We start from the raw sequence: 18,399 nt of genomic DNA, 5'->3' as shown, positions 1-18,399 counted from the left end.
TCAAAGACCCATGACTAACATTTCAAACATTATATGGGTTCTTGAAAACTCAAAGCCCCACCTTGTTGACACATCCACTTCCTCCTCTGAAACCACACATTCTCATATTCATTCTAGTATTTAAACTCACTGCCACTTTCCGGTGACCTAATATTCATATATATGAGTCTATAGGGGACATTTTTATTTACATCACTATCTGTCCCATGGCTTGCTCAGCTACCTTTTTAAAATACAGCCTAAAAGCCTCCCTTTTATATGTGTAGACGACTTTTTTACCCGACTACTGATGAGATTACCCACAGTGATGGGCCCTCACATATCAATCATTAACCAAGAAAATGTCTCATAGACCTACCCAAAGACCAATAGAATAGAGACATTCTCAACAAAGAATGCTCCACACTTGGCCTGTTGAATCAAGGAAATCCCACAGATTCACTACCTTCATAGAGGAACTCCTACCAACAGCTTCTAAAAATACACTAGAAGCCCCAAAACAAACAACTATAAAAACTTAGAATATCCAAGATACAAGATACAATTTGCAAAACACAAAAAAATCAAGACTTATAAAAACGTCTAAAACACTATTCTTTCATGTCTCAGATTTCAAATATAATTAATAATTTTACTTCTAAAAGGAAGATTTGTTAAGCATTAAAAGTTTTATGTAATAATCAGAGCTGATTCTACCTTCTTGTTTCTCTGGGATAATACTGTGATATGCTTGTACTATTGCCTACAGTAGTCCATGTGACTTGATATGACCCAAAGATATTTTCCTTATGAGTATAGTTCATAAAGTCCTTCAGAAAGAAAATGAAACTTTTTTTTTTTTACTCAACACTGTAGCCACTATAAGAAATCCCTGCCTTTTTTTATATGTTGTATTTTATTATAAATGAGTTTTATACAAATAAGAAAATTAGGCCTATTCCCCACAATTCCTTCAAATGATCGATCTAAATACTGTGGACAGTGTAAGTGAATGACATTCTAATAAAATTCTAAAATGCTGCATGAGCAATATAAACTAAGGTTAACTTTGAGCACCACGAAGAAGACCAAGGCAGTGGTAGTTATGCATTGTCTTGCAGTGTAGAAAAAGAATATATAGGTCCTAGATTTCAAAAGAACAGTCCTCAGAATGGATATCAAGCCATAGGAGTCCATTTCTTCAAGGTCCTAAAAAAAGGTTTTTTGAGAGCATTCCAGCTGCTAAAAATAAGGCAGAACAGGAAATGATCAAACTAATAAATAAGTCAAAAAGGCAGTCAAACAAAATAAATATATAGAACTGAAAAAGTGACAGAACTACCAAATGGCCAGTAGACTGGCTTAACAGAGTAGTGACAGGCATATTGTACATAATCAGAAAGATGAAGTCAGAGAGATCAATACACTGTGAAGAAAAGAAATATAAAATGAAATAATCAATGAAAATAGACAATGAAAAGCTTCATGAAACTGTAGACAAGAATTAAAGGTTAAACAATGAATCAAAAACTCACATGTTCCTAACATCACAGTCTCATAGAGAGGGGACTAAGAGAGTATGGAGACTATTTATTCATTATTGCGTAAATGAAGACTGAACACTACACAAATATGGCAAAAGACAGAAAGCTGAAGGTATAAAAATAATGAGAACGTACCATGCCAGAAATTTATGAAAGTATACGGCTAGTCATAACATAGTTAATTATGCCAAGAAAGGGAGAAAAAATCATTAAAGGATTCTAGTATAAATTATTACTTACTTTTAGAAGAATGTAATGAATTTCTCTTTGGAAATGATCAAAATCAGAAGGAAAGAATGGGAGAAACTTTCCCTGTTTTGAAAGGTAAACACTAACAATCAACAACATCCATATACAACAAAACTGTGATGTTTGTTAAGTCTTTCTCAGGCAAAGAATAAGAGAATTAACTATATTATTCTAGGAGAAATTGAAATAAAAACAATAGAAAGATAATGTTACTCATAAAAGAGACTATTATTCATTACAAGTGTTTCATATTATATTATTATCATAAAATTCATGGTACTATCTGGTTTAAAAATCTTAAAATTTGGGGAAAAATGAGGAGAGATGGTAGGAGAATTCTACAATTATTCATAGTGGAGAATAAGTTATTATAAGCCAAATGTACATTTTAATATGTGAAACAATCTGAAAAATGATACATGCAAAATCTTTAAAATCTAATAAGTGTTTTTAAAAGGGTGTAACTGCAAAGAAAGAACAAAAACTCAACAAATAAACAAAACAAGAACAGAAATAAAAGTGATAACACATACAATAGGAAACATGAATATAATAAAATATTAGATATTATTAGTGATAGGTCCCTTGTATGTATGTCATCTAAAGACAACAGTAAAATTTCTGAGGTTCTGAGCAGAAAAACAGTGTAAATTAGATATGTTCTGTTATAAATGAACTCAATCCAAATTTTGTCATTTTGACTGGTTGAAATTTAGAGGATTAGGGAAAAATATACTATATTGACATATATGTAAATAGAGCAAGGGGGCTGGCAATATAGATCAATGGTAGATCAATTTACTAGCATGCATGTGGTTCTAGTATCAATGCCTTCTTCCATGAACAAATACAAAGAAAAGAATTTTAAAAAAATGAGTTTGGGTACCAGTATCATGTAACATAAATACTAGAGGAAACAAAATAATCAGAGACAAATAAATCACTATTGGCCATAAAAAAGAAACTATATTACCCATTAGAAGTATAATCTTCAATATGTTCTAAACAATCAAGAATTTATATAAATAAAATGCATTCTGATACAACTGAACATCAAAACATGACAAGGGTAAGCAAGAATTTGAGCATTTTTTTTCAAGCAATTAGTAGCACCTCTAGATAAATATCAGGGAAAAAAATAAGTACAAGATTAACAAAGTTGTAGTTTGTTATTGCAGCCAGGGCAACAGATCAGCAGTTTTTCTGCCTCTGTGAAGTGCGCCCAGTTGGAAGGCCCCACAGGTGGTCAGTTACAGTCAGGGCCACAGGCCTACCAGGGCACCTGAAGCAACCAGGTACAAAAAAGGCAGACTCCATACCCTCATTCAGACCAACAAACACCAGGGATAACCAGATGGTGAGCTCAAGACCATAAGCACCAGAAGCCAAAACACATGAGAATCATCAGAATCCAGTTCTCCCACCAAACAAGCCCTGAATACACCAACACACCTGAAAATCAAGGATCTGCCCTAAAATCCTGTCCAATGAAGGTAATAGGGTCCTTTAAGGAGAATCCCAATAACTCACTGAAAGAAATACAGGAAAACACAGGCAAACAGGTGAAGAAATTGAATAAAGCAATCTAAGACCTAAGGGTAGAAGTAGAAACAATCAAGAAAACTCAAATGGAAGCAAACCTAGAAATGGAAAACCTAGAAAAGAGGTCAGGAATTACAGATTTAAGTATTACACACAGAAGACAAGAGATAGACGAGAGAATCTCAGGTGTAGAAGATACAGTAGAAGAGATTGGCACAACTGTCAAAGAAAATTCAAAACATAAAATACTCCTAATCCAAAACATCAAGAAAATTCAGGACCGAATGAAAAGACCAAATCTAAAGTTAATAGGAATAGAGAAAAACAAAGATTCCCAGCTCAAAGAACTAGGAGATGGATATTTTTGTTTTACATACATGATCTAATGAAGCTTAGGCTCACCTCAATTTTCTTGTAGAACAAAACATACTTAAGCTCATCGTTGCCCCTCTGTATTCTTAATGCTGGGGTTATAGGCAATATCACATCAGTTGTGGGCAACACTGATAAACTGATCTACAACTCTGTGGTCGTTTGAATATGCTTGGCCTAGGGAGTGGCAGTATTAGGAGTTGTGGCCTTGTTAGAGTAGGTGTGGCCTTGTTGGAGTAGGTGTGTCACTGTGGGCGTGGGCTTTAAGACCCTTGTACTAGATGCCTAGAAGCCAGTCTTCTCCTAGGTGCTTTCAGAACAGGCGGTGGAACTCTCAGCTCCTCCAGCCCAATGCCTGCCCGATACTGCCATGCCTTGATGATAATAGACTGAACCTCTGAACCTGTAAGCTAGCCCCAATTAATTGTTGCCCTTTATAAGAGTTGTCTTGCTGATGGTGTCTGTTCCCTGCAGTAAAACCTTAACTAAGACAATCTCCAACCAAGCAAATATGGCACAGTTTTAAATAAATACTACAAAGACTCCTTAATAAACACTTTATAAAATGAAGTCCAAATGAAATCAAAGGAAAATAATGAAAAAATGATGAAGGACAAAGACCATAAGATTATTATATATGAAAATAAGAATGGAAATTAGAATTAAAAGCTATGTCCATAAGAAGACATTGAAATTTCTAAACCTCTACCTAGACTGAAAAAAGTATAACAACCTACTAGACCTAAGTAAATATGAAAAAAATCAAGATGAATAGCCAGGTAAGCATTAATGAAATTCAACTTGTAACTTAAGAAATCCTAAACCAATCTCCATCTTTAAGAATATGAAATAAATTGGCTAAATCTAACTTCAGCTATGTTTGAAATCAAAAAAGATCATGTGGAATCTTTGAAAGAAGACTTGGAGAAGTGCAGTTCACACACTCTGGCATTGAGTCAGCTGAGGTTATCTTTATTTATACATTTATTTTTTCACAGTTGGAAAAGTTTTACCTTTATTTCCTCATTTTCTCACATACAATCTCTTTTAAGAACTTTCTAGTTTTAACAACAATGTGCATACTGTATGTTTTCCCTTCTTTCTTCTCAATACCTTATGGTTTTCTGTTAACCCATGATCTGTATCAGGAGAGAAGAAATACATCCTCAGCAAGCAGTTAATATCAAACCCAGCACATTGGTACATAACCAAGTGACCTGGGTTGATAACAATTTTGGGTACAGTATAGAGAGGTGATTGACTATATGCCAAATAAATTCTAATTTAATTATTGATAAGTAGTGTCTTCCCAAATTCTAATCATAAGACCCAATTCCTCTAAGGCCAAGGCATTTCAGCAAATTAGTAACCTGACTTAATTGCTCTTCTTGCTTGGCTGACCTCTGAATGTCTCTGATAAGTCTTGGAATCAAAGAGCCAGCAAGTCTTTCTTACTTTTTTGATAATCATCTAGCTGTTATGTGTGCAAATTGCTGTCAGAACCAAGTTCAAATCCGGAGAGAACATTGTAAATTAGCTAATGTACCCAGACCATGCCCCAGTGTTGACTCAACCACATTATCATGATTAACAAACATAAGATTAGTGATATGCTCCATTCATACAATCCTCAGAGACAAATAAGAATGAATCACAGTCGGAGCTTTCTTTTTCCGAATCTGGGGAAACATCTATCACAGACAAAGTGAAAGAAAATGCTAATAGCAAAGCCAAAACAATGGGAATGGAAACGCAAGACAAAAGCAGACCTAGTATTCCCTCTGGAAAGGCCAGGATATTTTGTACAAAAATCCACACAGGTCTTGTGGGAAACCAAGTCCTCATGCTTTGCCATAAGGAGAACCATTTGCATTACCCTCGTGCAACTTTCCCAGAAAAGGCTTGGTCACCACTAATAACTGTATAGATTCTTACACGGAGAGAGAGAGAGAGAGAGAGAGAGAGAGAGAGAGAGAGAGAGAGAGAGAGAGAGAGAATGAGGGAGGGAGGGAGGGAGAGAGGGAGGAAGGGAGGGAGGGAGGGAGGGAGGGAGGGAGGAAAGTTCTATAAATTCAGTGTAAACTCCAATATCAATAAAATTCAGAGGCCAGAAAAAGTAGCAAAGTAATTAGAGACCAATGTCTCTCATAAACGAAAAAATTTTTCCCGCAATATTAGCAAACAGACTCTATCAGTATATATAAAAAAGGATACTCACTTTCAAGTAATACAATTCTTCCCTAAAAATGACACGCAAATGTAACTTCCCAGGTGAATATTCTAAGGAACCAAACCATGTGATGTTAACAGTTTCCATAGCAGGACATCTGAAAAACCAGCTCTTCTTCAAAGTAAAAGTACTTGGCTACTTGAAGATGGAGCAGAGCTATTTCCACTTAATAAAATGTATTTAATGAAAGAAGAAAACTTTTAGCTAACGTCATTTCTAAAATAAAGGAAAAGTCCTTTCCCAAATATTAGTAATAAAGTAAAATGCCAATTCTCATTACATAATTCATCTAGTCACTCAAAGCTGTAAACCTGAATTTGAAGCTAATAGATTAGAACATCTGGGTTTTTTCCAGCTTCTGGCTATAACAAATAAGGCTTCTATGAAGATAGTGGAACGTGTGCTCCTGTAGCATGGTGGTACACCTTTTGGCATATGCACAAGAGTGGAAAAGCTGAGACTTCAGGTAGATTTATTTCCAATTATCTGAGGAACCTCCATATTGATTTCCAGAGTGATTTTACCAGTTTGTAATCCCACCAGCAATGGAAGTCGGTGTTCCTCTTTCTCCACATCATAACCAACATGTGTTGTCACCTGAGATATTGGTTTGTGTAAGGTGGAAAGTCAGGGTCGTTTTGATTTCCATTTTCCTGATGACTAAAGATTTTGAACATTTCTTTAAATGCTTCTCAGTCATTCAAGATTCTTCCGTTGTAAATTCTCTGTTTAGTTCTATATCCTGTTTTTTTTTTTTTGTTTGTTTTGTTTTTTTTGTTTTTTTTAATTGGGTTGAGTTGTTTGGTTTGTTGTTAGTTAGCTCCTTGAGTTAATTATATATTTTGAATACTAACCCTCTATCTGGTTTGGGGTTAGTAAAGACTTTTTCCCAATCTGTAGGTTACTGATTTGCCCTGTTCCCTATATCCTTTGCCTTACAGAAGCTTTGCAGTTTCATGAAGTCCCATTTATCAACTCATGATCTTAAGGCCTGAGCCATTGGAGTTCTGTTTAGGAAATATCCCCCTTTGCCAATGAGTATGAGGCACTTTAGCATTTTCTCTTCTACTAGATTCAGTGTACCATGTCTTAGAAGAAAGAATGGATGCAGAAAATGTAATCCATTTATAAAATGAAATACTACTCAACTATTAAGAATGAGAATATCATGAGTTTTGCAGAAAAATGCATGGATCTAGATAGTATCATCCTGAATGAGGTAACTCAGACCCAAAAGGATATGCATGGTATGAACTCACTAATAATTGGATATTAGCCAAAAACATACAGAATGCCCAGGATACAATCCACAGAACTCAAGAAGGTAAAAAGGACGAAGGTGCAAGTAACAATTCCTCAATCCCACTTTTTAGATAGCACTGGAAATGTAAATGAGGAATTTACAAAATTAAATTTTGTAATTAATTTACCAAATTCATTTACCAAATTAAAAAAAAATGCAGGGAAAGAGTCCACAATGAAGTATGTGGAGATTCGCAATGTCAGGGTTGTAAGGTATCATTTCCACCAAAAATGTTTTGAGATTGCTTTATAGATGTGTTTCTTCTGATAGGATGCAGACTAAGATACAAGAGGGCATCTGAAGAAAAATGCAGATGGTGGGCTAATAAAGGGAATTGATACAAAAAGCAATTAGTTATGTGATTATTTTGTTATTTCTATTGCATCTATCTATGGGTCTAAATCTATCAATAAATCGTTTATGTGCCATCTAAAAAAAAAGCAATCACAGAAGGTGAGGATAGAGGGAGGGACCTGAGTGGGAAAGCCAACAGAGAGGGGAAGAGGGAACATAAGCAGGTATTAAGAGAGGGAAGGGGACTAAAGCCATGAGGGTCAGCAGAAAATATCAAAACAGGCAACTTTGGGAGTTAGGAAGTGGGGGACCCTTTAGAATGTATCAAAAACCTGGGAGGTGAGAGATGCTCAGGACTCAGAGGGAGGGACCTTAGATGAAATGCTCTACAGTGAGGAGAGAAAACTTTTAGAGTCCACCTACAGTAAAAGACCATGTATCATATGGAGGGATGGGTTTGTCATTCCACAGTCAAAAAACTCTGACCTAGAATTGTTCCTGTCTAAAAGAACTGTAGGAACACAAATGGAGAAGAACCTGAGGAAAAGGAGGACCAGACATAGGCACAAATTGTGATCCAGCTCAGGTGGATGTCCCAAGGCCTGACAGTATTACTGATGCTATGGTGTGCTTATAAACAGGAGCCTATCATAACTGACCTTCAAAAGGCTCAACAATCAGCTGAAAGACTCAGATGCAGATATGTTCACCTAAACAAATGGACAGAAGCTGGTGACAACTGTGGTTGAATTGGGGGAAAGCTGGAAGAAGCTGAGTAAGAGGATGACCCCATAGAAGACCAGAGTCTCAACTAATCTGCACGCCTAAGACCTCTCAGATACTGAGTTACCAACCAGGCAGCATACACCAGCTGATATGAGGCCCTGAACACATACATCAGAATATTGCCAGTTTGTACTTAGTCAGAGAAGATGCACCTAAGCCTGGAGAGACTTGGGGCCCCACGGAGTAGAGGGCTCATGGAGAGAGGGGTTTTAGTGGGATGGGGGGGTGGGAATTAGGTAAAGGATGTGGAAAAGTCAGAGGGTGGACCCGGAGGGTAATAAAGTCTGGAATGTAAAAAAAAAGATTTAAAAAAAAAAACAGACTACTACAGGCAAACAGTAATAAAGAAGCAAATAAATATACACACATAAGAGCTCTTATATTAGCAAAGAAACAATACCCATGTCTGTTTTGAAAAAACACATGATAGTCAATACTGTAATTCAGTTCCCCAACAAACACTTCTAGAACTAATAATTTGGTTTGGAAAGGTTATAAAATCCAAAATACATTAACAATAATTATATTTTAAAATTAAGAACAAGTTAATAATCTTAGATCAGATATATTTACTAGTATCTCAAAATAAACAAAAATGTTTAATGACTTTAAAATATGTATAGAACATTATTGAAAGCAAAAACCGATAAAATGCTCATGAAAGTAATAAAAATATGGTATGTTCTTTATAAATTGAAAAATGCATCTTAGCCTTTTATTGAAGTCTCCCCATAGTAACTGTCACTCACTGAGTTAGACTCCTAATGGGGTTCCTGCCAATTAACTCAAATGTTTTCTTTAAATACCGATAAGCTTAGATAAGCTTATTCTATAATACATGTGTAAAGTCATAGGCCATAAAATAACTGAAATCGTCATGGAAAATAAGAGTACAGTGACAAGAATCACGCTTGCTAATCCTAAGGCTTCTGTGAAACTAAAGTCAAGATGAGGACAACAGAGATTGAGAAGAGAGTAATTCAGTAGTATAAACCCATTTATGATCACTTGACTGCTTTGCAAGTTTGAGAGATGCAGCCAAGAAAAGGCAATAAATGTTGCTTCAGCATTAACAAGCATAAATAGAAAGTTAAATTACACCACCGTTCACTATAGGAATTACCTCAAATGCTTATACTTTAGACCTTATAAAACTTTTACAAATAAAAAACATTTAAGCATCTAAGGTCAGCAAAGTGTTTAAATGATACTAAATGAATTACTAATATTGGACTGGTAATTAATCAATTAATTGATTAGTTCAAACCTTCTCAAAGTTTAAACATTCTCATTTTGCAAATACCAATTTTGATGCAACAAAAATATAAATAAAAACTTGGTATAAAATATTTTCTGGGCATTTAAAAGGATGTATACATAAATACTCAGGAAATAATAAAAATTTATGTCCAGAGTAAGCTTGCTGTAGTTTGCTTTGCTCATTTTCTATTAAGCATATCTGGTAAAAATGAGATTATCATTTGATTTACTTAAGTTTAATTAAGGAGTCTTTCATGCTCATACCAGTACTATGAAAGAAAAGTTCTCTGCCGCTGAGATGAGTCTCTAAGGAATTACACTGGATGAAAAAGCAGTAAAAAGCATCACATACTACAACAGTCCATTTCTATAACATTCTTTAAATTCCAAGTCTAAGAAGAAAGAAACACTATCGGTTTTGCTCTGAATTAAAAATGAGAAAGTTGTCTGAAAATTAATACAGTTGGCAAGGATATGCAAACAATTCTTATAATTAAAAGTTGTTTTTAGTCCTCACTGCTGTAGTGGTCATATGAATCTAAATATGTGAATGTGTGTGTATGTGTGTATGTGTGTGTGTGTGTATGTGTGTGTATGTGTGTGTGTATGAGTGTGTGTATGTGTGTGTGTGTATGTTTTTATGAGTGTGTATATATGTATGTGTGTGTGTATACCATAATTTATGTACACACATATTAAATGCATGAATGACCTCAAATGAAACAGGAGAAATCTAACTAACATTGATGAATTGCAGAAGGGTAAATAACATCCCTACACTACTATAACCTTAGTGCTGCCAAATAATAACCAATGAGAAAATTTAGACAGGAAACTTTACAGAGTTCTCTCTGTATGATTTTTTGGAAGTGGGTGGGAATACATAATTAAATCAAATTGAATTAAACGTTTAATACTAAAAATCATGAACCTTTTATATAATAGCTCTGGTCCATTTTTACAATCTTAAATACACAAATTCAAAATGAATTTCTTGGAATAAAATAAAATTTTATTGGCTATCTTGCCAAAAGCAATCTACAGATTCAATGCAATACCCATCAAAATTCTAACTCAATTCTTCAACGAATTAGAAAGGGCAATCAGCAGATTCATCTGGAATAACAAAAAACCTAGGATAGCAAAAACTCTTCTCAAGGATAAAAGAAACTCTGGTGGAATCACCATGCTGGACCTAAAGCTGTACTACAGAGCAATTGTGATAAAAACTGCATGATATTGGTATTGTGACAGACAAATAGACCAATGGAACAGAATTGAAAACCCAGAGATGAACCCACACTCCTATGGTCACTTGATTTTGCACAAGGGAGCTAAAACCATTCAGTGGAAAAAAGACAACATTTTCAACAAATGGTGCTGGCACAACTGGCGGTTATCATGTAGAAAAATGCGAATTGATCCAATTCTGTCTCCTTGTACTAAGGTCAAATCTAAGTGGATTAAGGAACTCCAAATAAAACCAGAGACACTGAAACTTATACAAAAGAAAGTAGGGAAAAGCCTCGAAGATATGGGTACAGGGGGAAAATTCCTGAATAGAACAGCAATGGCTTGTGCTGTAAGATCGAGAATCGATAAATGGGACCTTATAAAATTGCAAAGCTTCTGCAAAACAAAAGACACCGTCAATAAGACAAATAGGCAACCAACAGATTGGGAAAGGATCTTTACCTAACCCAAATCGGATAGGGGATTAATATCCAATATATATAAAGAACTCAAGAAGGTGGACTCCAGAAAATCAAATAACCCCATTAAAAAATGACACTCAGACCTGAACAAAGAATTCTCACCTGAGGAATGCCGAATGGTTGAGAAGCACCTGAAAAAATGTTCAACATCTTTAATCATCAGGGAAAAGCAAATCAAAACAGCCCTGAGATTCCACTTCACACCAGTCAGAATGGCTAAGATCAAAAATTCAGGTGACAGCAGATGCTGGCGAGGATGTGGAGAAAGAGGAACACTCCTCCATTGTTGGTGGGGTTGCAAGCTTGTACAACCTCTCTGGAAATCAGTCTGGCGGTTCCTCAGAAAAGTGGACATAGTACTACCGGAGGATCCAGCAATACCTCTCCTGGGCATATATCCAGAAGATGTCCCAACCGGTAAAAAGGACACATGCTCCACTATGTTCATAGCAGCCTTATCTACAATAGCCAGAAGGTGGAAAGAACCCAGATGCCCCTCAACAGAGGAATGGATACAGAAAATGTTGTACCTTTACACAATGGAATACTAATCAGCTATTAAAAAAATGAATTTATGAAATTCCTAGGCAAATGGATGGACCTGGAGGGCATCATCCTGAGTGAGGTAACACAATCACAAAGGAACTCGCACAATATGTACTCACTGATAAGTGGATATTAGCCCAGAAACTTAGGATATCCAAGATATAAGATACAATTTGCTAAATGCACGAAACTCAAGAAGAACGAAGACCAAAGTGTGGACACTTTGCCCCTTCTTAGAAATGGGAACAAAACAGCCTTGGAAGGAGTTACAGAGACAAAATTTGGAGCTGTGACGAAAGGATGGACCATCTAGTGATTGCCATATGCAGGGATCCATCCCATAATCAGCTTCCAAACGCTGACACCATTGCATACACTAGCAAGATTTTGCTGAAAGGACCCAGATATAGCTGTCCCTTGTGAGACTATGCCAGGGCCTAGCAAACACAGAAGTGGGATAGCACTTTTGGGATAGCATTGATAATTTAAACGAGGAAAATACCTAATAAAAAATAAATTTAAAAAATTAATAAATAAAAATAAAATTTTAAACACTAGTCAACTAAATCAAGTAAAGCCACCTTTGATCTACCTCTGATATACTTTCTGTGGCTAGGACAAAGACATAACCTAAATGGAAGAAAGAATGATTTTTGTTACTGGTTTCAAAAGTTTCCTTGGCTAGTTTTAATGTTTCAGAGATAGAGTAACCCAGGGCACCATGACAAAAACCTATGATGGAGGAGCCCTATACATCTCTAAATAACCAGAAATTGGAAGAAAAGGCAAGAAAAATGCTTAGTTTCATTATCATTTCATGTGTGCATTCCCTATGACATAAATTTCTTTCAGTAGTTTTGCCTTCTATTAGGTCATCCTCTACCAACTAACCTGTAACTGGAAGTCAAGTCTATAATGCATGTGTAATGTGGGGTGGTTTATCCAAGGTGCAACATATATTTACTGAATTTTCTAATTTTTAATCAAGTTTCAACTTCTCTAAATCGAATTTGTGTTTGACTTTGAATTTTGTGTTCAATTTTCTGTGTGTATGGAGAGTGCTATAGTGTGAACTCAAGAGTTGATGTATTATAATCAGGTTCTCTCCTGGGTAATGAGTTTGGATGGTAAGGGAGGGGTCAAGAGTTACACAAAAAGTCTCCATGACACCCTCATCCTCTGGCATGATTCTCTAGCATTGTACATCTCTTTAAGAAATGTTTTGTCAGTTCTGAGGTCTTTATTTTTATTATCCACACTGATATATTTCACATGCTCATTAGTTTCTAAAGTATAACGATAACTTTTTTTGGAAAGAAGAGAGAAAAGAAAGACTAAGTTGTTCTTTTCAAGTATTGGAAGATTTCTTTTTTTTTAATTAGGTATTTATTTCATTTACATTTCCAATGCTATCCCAAAAGTCCTCCACCCGCTCCCCCACCTCTTCTTCACCCACTCACTCCCACTTCTTGGCCCTGGCGTTCCCCTGTACTGAGGTAGATAAAGTTTGCACAACCAATGGGCCTCTCTTTCAACTGATGGCCCACTAGGCCATCTTCTGCTACACATGCAGGTAGAGACACGAGCTCCGGGGGGGTACTGGGTAGTTCATATTATTGTTCCGCCTATAGGGTTGCAGATCCCTTTAGCTCCTTGGGTACTTTCTCTAGCTCCTTCATTGGCGGCCCTGTGATCCATCCAATAGCTGACTGAGAGCATCCACTTCTGTGTTTGCTAGGCCCCGGCATAGTCTCTCAAGACACAGCTATATCTGGGTCCTTTCAGCAAAATCTTGCTAGTGTATGCAATGGTGTCAGCGTTTGGAGGCTGATTATGGGATGGATCCCCGGATATGGCAGTCTCTAGATGGTCCATCCTTTGTCTCAGCTCTTCAACAGAAACAAAATGAAGTAATAATGAAGTCATTTCCGATGCTATTGGCAGATTGTATTGTGGAGACCTTAATAGAGTATCAGTTAATTAAATATTACCAGGATCATCCTCTGCCACAAGTTGCAATATACACTTCCAAATGTTCCTAAAAATCAGAGATACCTGTTCAATCCCTCTGAACTGGGTAAGCATGTGTGTAGCACATGGTGATGATGATTGTAAAGATACTGAGTTACATCATGGATGACTTGAGTGACTGATGAGGGTAAACAGTAGTTACCATCTAAAATGTACTTTGCTACAACCCTTTAGATATCATTATTGTATGTAATTGGTGTAATTCAGAACATACTAAGAATGAAGGAACAAATAAAATATGTCAGTTTTTCTTTTTTTTTTTTTGATTTTTAATATTTTTAATATTTTTATTACATATTTTCCTCAATTACATTTCCAATGCTATCCCAAAAGTCCCCCATAGCGCCCCCCACTTCCCTACCCACCCATTCCCGTTCTTTTGGCCCTGGCATTCCCCTATATTGGGGCATGTAAAGTTTGCAAGTCCAATGGGCTTCTCTTTCCATTGATGGCCGACTAGGCCATCTTTCGATACATATGCAGCTAGAGACAAGAGCTCCGGGGTTCTGGTTAGTACATCATGTTGTTCCAACAATAGGGTTGCAGATCCCTTTAGCTCCTTGGGTACTTTCTCTAGCTTGTCCATTGGGAGCCCTGTGATACATCCAATAGCTGACCGTGAACATCCACTCCTGTGTTTGCTAGGCCCCGGCATCGTCTCACAAGAGACAGCTATATTTGGGTCCTTTCAGCAAAATCTTGCTAGTGTATGCAATGGTGTCAGCGTTTAGAAGCTGATTATGGGATGGATCCCTGGATACGGCAGTCTCTAAATGGTCCATCCTTTCATCACAGCTACGAACTTTGTCTCTGTAACTCCTTCCCTGGGTGTTTTGTTCCCAATTCTAAGAAGGTGCACAGTGTCCACACTTTGGTCTTCATTCTTCTTGAGTTTCATGCGTTTAGCAAATTGTATCTTATATCTTGGGTATCCTAAGTTTTGGGCTAATATCCACTTATCAGTGAATACATATTGTGTGAGTTCTTTTGTGATTGTGTTACTTCACTCAAGATGATGCCCTCCAGGTCCATCCATTTGCCTAGGAATTTCATAAATTCATTCTTTTTAATAGCTGAGTAGTACTCCATTGTGTAAATGTACCATAATTTCTGTATCCATTCTTCTGTTGAGGGACATCTGGGTTCTTTCCAGCTTCTAGCTATTATAAATAGGGCTGCTATGAACATAGTGGAGCATGTGTCCTTTTTACCGGTTGGGACATCTTCTGGATATATGCCCAGGAGAGGTATTGCTGGATCCTCCGGTAGTACTATGTCCAATTTTCTGAGGAACCGCCAGAATGATTTCCAGAGTGGTTGTACAGGCTTGCAATCCCACCAACAATGGAGGAGTGTTCCTCTTTCTCCACATCCTCGCCAGCATCTGCTGTCACCTGAATTTTTGATCTTAGCCATTCTGACTGGTGTGAGGTGGAATCTCAGGGTTGTTTTGATTTGCATTTCCCTGATGATTAAGGATGTTGAACATTTTTTCAGGTGTTTCTCTGCCATTCGGTATTCCTCAGGTGAGAATTCTTTGTTTAGTTCTGAGCCCCATTTTTTAATGGGGTTATTTGACTTTCTGGAGTCCACCTTCTTGAGTTCTTTATATATATTGGATATTAGTCCCTGATCTGATTTAGGGTAGGTGAAGATCCTTTCCCAATCTGTTGGTGGTTTTTTTGTCTTATTGATGGTGTCTTTAGCCTTGCAGAAGCTTTGTAGTTTCATGAGGTCCCACTTGTCAATTCTCAATCTTACAGCACAAACTTATGGGACGCAATGAAAGCATTTCTAAGAGGAAAACTCATAGCTCTGAGTGCCTCCAAAAGGAAACTAGAGAGAGCACACATTAGCAGCTTGACAACACACCTAAAAGCACTAGAACAAAAGGAAGCAAATTCACCCAAGAGGAGTAGATGGCAGGAAATAATCAAACTCAGGGGTGAAATCAACCAAGTGGAAACAAGAAAAACTATTCAAAGAATCAACCAATCAAGGGGCTGGTTCTTTGAGAAAATCAACAAGATAGATAAACCCTTAGCCAGACTCACTAGAGGGCACAGGGAAAGCATTCTAATTAACAGAATCAGAAATGAAAAAGGAGACATAACAACAGATCCTGAAGACATCCAAAACACCATCAGATCCTTCTACCAAAGGCTATACTCAACAAAACTGGAGAACCTGGATGAAATGGAGAAGTTCCTAGACAGATACCAGGTACCAAAGTTGAATCAAGATCAGGTTAATGATCTAAACAGCCCTATATTCCCCAAAGAAATAGAAGCAGTCATTAATAGTCTCCCAACTAAAAAAAGCCCAGGACCAGATGGGTTTAGTGCAGAGTTCTATCAGACCTTCAAGGAAGATCTAATCCCAGTTCTTCACAAACTATTCCACAAAATAGAAACAGAAGGTACTGTACCCAACTCATTCTATGAAGCCACAATTACTCTGATACCTAAACCACAAAAAGACCCAACAAAGATAGAAAACTTCAGACCAATATCCCTTATGAATATTGATGCAAAAATCCTCAATAAAGTTCTTGCTAATGGCAGTTTTTCTTAAGAATTTGGGTACTTTTATTGAGGAAATATACAAAAAGACAAGAAAAATGTAGAGATATAGAGAAGTAGTATGTATTGCAGAAGAAACAACAACAACAAGAAAAAAACAGAAAAGCAATTCTGAGAGCAATAGCTAACTGCAATAAAAATGGGAGCTGTATAATAAGGTGGAGAGTACTGGAATATAAACACATATTGAAAATTTAACTGTACTTCTTTGTTTAATTATGAGGAGCAGCAATTTTTAGATGTACCAAGGAGTGCAGTCCAGAATTTAGAACATTCTCGAATACAGCAGGATGATGGGTTAACTTGACAGTTTCCAGGGCTGTAATGGAAGTGCATTGGTAAGAAATCTTCACTACTACCAAAATTTTGTGTATAGGTACTTAAGGAGACAAGGTTTTGTGTTTTGTTTTGTTTTGTTTGTTTGTTTGTTTAATTGAGGCATTGAATGAACAGGCATTTCTTCATTCACACAGGCTACTCTGGAGAATTAATACAGGTCACTGGAATCTTGCAGAATGTCAGTGACATCAAGCAGAAATAAAATGTTCTGCATAAATTCAGTGATCCATGTTGCACTGAGATTTCTTGGAAGGATATTGTTAGCTTCGGTAATAAAGAGGGAGAATAATGCAGGGACCCTATATTGGACAGAATCAAGCTTAAATGGCAATTAGCAACAATGAATCTACTGTCCACGAGAAAATTTCAGAGACAATCATATTCATTAAATTAGTAAATGTTTGTTATAACAACATAATAACAAACACCAGCAAAATAGCTTCATCAGTGATAAACTTAGAATCTGAAAAAAAGATTTTTGAGCACAGCAGATTCTTCTCTTGATCCTTTTTTCAATTAGGTAGATTTAAATAAGCTATTGATACCACATAATATTTAAAGTTCATTCAACTATAAAATGTATGAGTATATGAATAATTAAGTTCGAAGACATCATTATAATGTAGCAAATGACAGGCTTTTAAACTATACTGTGTAACTGCAGCTTAAGTATAACCAGTTTAAAATGACTAAATAAACTATTATTTCAAAAAAAGAAAAAAAAAAAAGAAAAAAGAAAAGAAAAAGAAAAACGTCCTTCTATATTATGTAAGGGTTCTGAATTTGGCAACTGGTTAACATATCCTCTTAAAATATGTAATTAAACATGCACAAAAACGCTGAAAGCCAGAAGCTACTGAGACTGTGAATCAATCAGTATACATTTAATATAACAGATTGTGAAATCATGGGTAGAATCAAAATTTTTCTGAAGTACTTCAGTGCCTAATCACAGTCCCTTAAAAGGAAACAAATAATGTGAAAAACAACACTTTGAATTGAATTATTGGAGAAATAATGAAACAAAGGATGTTTTGTGTTGTAAAAATATACATTCTATTACATGCTGAAGATAATTTTGTAGACTATAGAACCATTAAAAAACAATTGCTTTATTAAATATTTAAGTTACACTTTAAAATAATTCAAAATAATCATATGAACATAACAATCATACAAGCATTAGAATTACTGACATTCAAGAGGATAGTTATGTATTAAAGAACATGAATGTATATGTCAGGTATGGCTGTTAGCACAAAATAAAGAGAAAATACGTAACCCTGACAAAGCATAAGCCTTGATGTGAACTTAAAATGATTTTACAAGAAATATCATGTTCTATATATTAAAGTTTCAAAAATCACCTAATTTATAAAAATATCTTTACAGACAAGATGAAGGTACAAATTTTGAAATAAAAAGTTTATCCTGTATTATGTAGACATCTACTAAATGGTGTTTGTAAATCAATAAATCTGTCTTTATGAGTGAAACAAACTCAGTTATTTTGTACTCTAAAAACATATTTAATGTTTAATAAGGTAATCAGTATGTAGTATATAAATTATTATATTTAAAATTATTTTAATTTAAAATATCAACTTGTAAGATTGAGATAAGGAAA

The 18,399-nt window shown here is 35.8% G+C and overlaps 1 pseudogene; it reads left to right on the top strand.

The window, feature by feature from the left end:
* The window catches only part of LOC147000075 (Y-linked testis-specific protein 1-like), an 11,439-nt pseudogene extending 7,587 nt beyond the window's left edge, over positions 1–3,852 (top strand).
* Positions 3,853–18,399: the final 14,547 nt, after the last annotated feature.

Source organism: Mus caroli, unplaced genomic scaffold (assembly GCF_978045245.1).
Source record: "Mus caroli unplaced genomic scaffold, Mus_caroli_1 scaffold_22, whole genome shotgun sequence".
In the NCBI taxonomy this organism is placed as follows: domain Eukaryota; kingdom Metazoa; phylum Chordata; class Mammalia; order Rodentia; family Muridae; genus Mus; species Mus caroli.
Note: the sequence above shows the minus strand (reverse complement) of the source record. Positions and strands in the feature narration are given on the sequence as shown.